Here is a 2,671-nt window from a genome sequence, read left to right as displayed (position 1 = left end):
ACACATTATACATATAATCATTATCAGCACATTAAAAATCGCATCAGTGGAGTAAAGCTTCCGAGAAGTAACAGTTCAAATAGGCTCGTGCATTCCCATTTTATGGGATAGATAAGTTCTTTCAATGAGCCCAGAAATACCGCCTGGGCCTTATTTCAATAGTTTGGGGCCCGCACAACTGTTATGCCGATCGCGTTTGGCCCCTCTAACTCTAGTTCTACTACCGTGCTTTGACTATGGAGCATAGTTGATTTAACTACACCCCTGGTAAGCCTCCTTCATACTGCATACTGTCTTTTACTTGCGACCCTCAACCCTTAATGTGCTGATAATGATTATATGTATAATGTGTTTTATTTGCATCAGTTTTTGTCATAAATATGAACGTGTTGAATGAGAGTGTGTATGTTCGTGTCTCTGTGTGGGACTGTGTATTTATAGTCAAAATAAACTATTTGTTATATTATCTATCATTCCAGGAAAGAACATTATCACAATATTGTTGTTTAAATAAAATATGTTTCTTTTATTTTCTTTGTCCTTCTGATTTCTTTGAGCCTGCCCCGGCCCGGGGTTCCTCTCCATCAAATGTGACCCAATCTTGGGCTTAACGATGTCAGTTTAGTGTAGACAGTGGGGCCTGTTCTCTCTTTGAAGGTTTCCGTTGTTCCCTTTTCCCCTGTCTACCCATCCTACCCCTAGGGACCCCCCTTCTTCTGTATACGGGAATTTACCCCTTGGGAGGCCTCACGCGGGCCACGCATCAGGCAGGATGCACCCGATTTAATTAGCACAGTTTGGGCTCAGAGGGTGCAGCTCACACTGATCGTGTGAGAGTGGAGGTCAGGGCTGCACTTCTGTGGGGTGCGGTTAATCCACACAGCTCCTGCACACATTGTCTGCCTCCAATCTCGCACATGAGTGCAAATTTCTCTGCTCACCAGTTGAATACTTCCTCCGGCCTGCTGAAAAGGCCTCCCTGGGGGGCTCCGGCAACTGCAGGGCGTAGTTTTGCCACTTCCGCCCGGTGGTCGGGCATGTAGGGGGTGGCATATAAGATTGTGGGGCCGCTGGGGGTCATCATTATGCATGAATGTGCGCCCCACCCCCAACTCTGAGAAAGGCCGCCGTCGCCCCAGTGATTAGGTATGCTGGGGCGGCACTTTTCATCGATTCGTTGCGGCCACTGGGGTGGTTGTGAGAGGGCGCAAGTTAAAATGCTGGGCAGCCGTGCGCACCCATGTTTGCACGGGTGACTTAGGGGAGAACCGGCCCTACTGGGGTTGGTGGTTCGAGTGCGGCGCCCCTCTAAAGTACCCAGGGGCAGTGTAATAGGCAGTTGTGTAGTGTAATAGTAGCGTAATTTTGTCCTGGGACATGGTAGCACGGGCTTGGTGCGGCGTAGGCCGGCTAGGTGCGTGGCGCACGCAGTTCGAAGACGGGGGGGGGGCGCTGTGGGGGCAACACAGGGTTTTGCCTGCAAGGGGTTGTCGCCTGTGCGCTGTGGGCTCGGTGGGATAAAGGCCGATGTCCGGTCAGAGAGCCCCCCCCCGCACCACCCCCCACCCGAACATGAAGCAGGCCCGAGCACCGTGGCAGCTCCAGGCCAGCTCCAGGCCAGCGTAGCGGCGCGTCGGGACCGGAACCCCCCCCCTCCCTCCCCAGTCTAAGTTACGGTGCTAGGAACCTGCAATGGCCCAGCGTGTTAAGCGCGTTAAGCGCTCCTCGCTGGAATGTAGAGTGGTTGGGCTGAGCGGGAATTCGAGTCCTGGCACGTCCAAAGACTGTTTGTCTCGAAGGAGGGAGAGGTTGCGCTCCGTCGGTTTGGACTGCCGGCTTTGGTGCTGGGATCCAGGGTGCGAGCCTCGGGGTCGCGTCCACGTCCGGGTCATTTGGTCCTCTCCGTGTTTACCCGAGTGCGAGTGTGGCGCGGTGCTTATGTTGAACGTTCCGGTCCTTCGGATCGAGACCGCGCTGTATAAGTGTGCAGGGCATTTGCGGTCGGGTTTGTTGCCGCTGCGGGGGCCTTCGGTTCGAGTTCGCGCTATGAAGGATGCAACAATGAAGGAGTCTTGCTGTTGCGGGGCTCATTTCATCCCGTCGATTTCCTGGTCACTCCCCTTTTTGCGAATGCAGGCACGGTGCTCAGGCTGGCACTCCAGTGCAGGGGGTCGAGACCGCGCTGTATAAATGTGCAGGACATTTGCGGTCTGGCTGATTTCGCTTTGGAGCCTTCGGTTCGCATGGACATGCCACCCTGAATGCGCCCGATCTCGTCCGATCTCCGAAGCTAAGCAGGGTAGGGCCTGGTTAGTTCTTGGATGGGAGACCGCCTGGGAATACCAGGTGTTGTAGGCATTTCCAATACCTGCGGTTCGAGTCGCGCTATATAAATATGCAGCAAAAACAAAACAAAAACAAAAAAATCTATCTTTGGCGAATCGCACGGGTCATTTCATCCCTCCGGGTTCACTTAATCCCCTCTTTTGGAATGTGAATGCAAACACGGTGCCCACGTTAAGCGCGCCACTACCTTCGGTTCGAGCTCGTGCTATATAAATAGGCATCCGGGGCTACTAGGAGTCGCGCGGTGGGGGAGACAATTGGACAACTTGTGTGCACCTGCGGTTTCGAGGTTTTCTTTCTTTGAAAGACAAAGCGCCCGCACGCC

The 2,671-nt window shown here is 53.5% G+C and overlaps 1 pseudogene; it reads left to right on the top strand.

Moving 5' to 3' along the window:
- The first annotated feature begins 2,239 nt into the window (after positions 1 to 2,239).
- Positions 2,240 to 2,358, top strand: LOC146821701 (5S ribosomal RNA; annotated as a pseudogene).
- The last annotated feature ends 313 nt before the right edge of the window (positions 2,359 to 2,671 follow it).

This window comes from Triturus cristatus, chromosome 6 (genome assembly GCF_964204655.1).
Source record: "Triturus cristatus chromosome 6, aTriCri1.1, whole genome shotgun sequence".
Lineage (NCBI taxonomy): Eukaryota > Metazoa > Chordata > Amphibia > Caudata > Salamandridae > Triturus > Triturus cristatus.
This window is presented reverse-complemented; position numbering and strand designations above follow the sequence as displayed.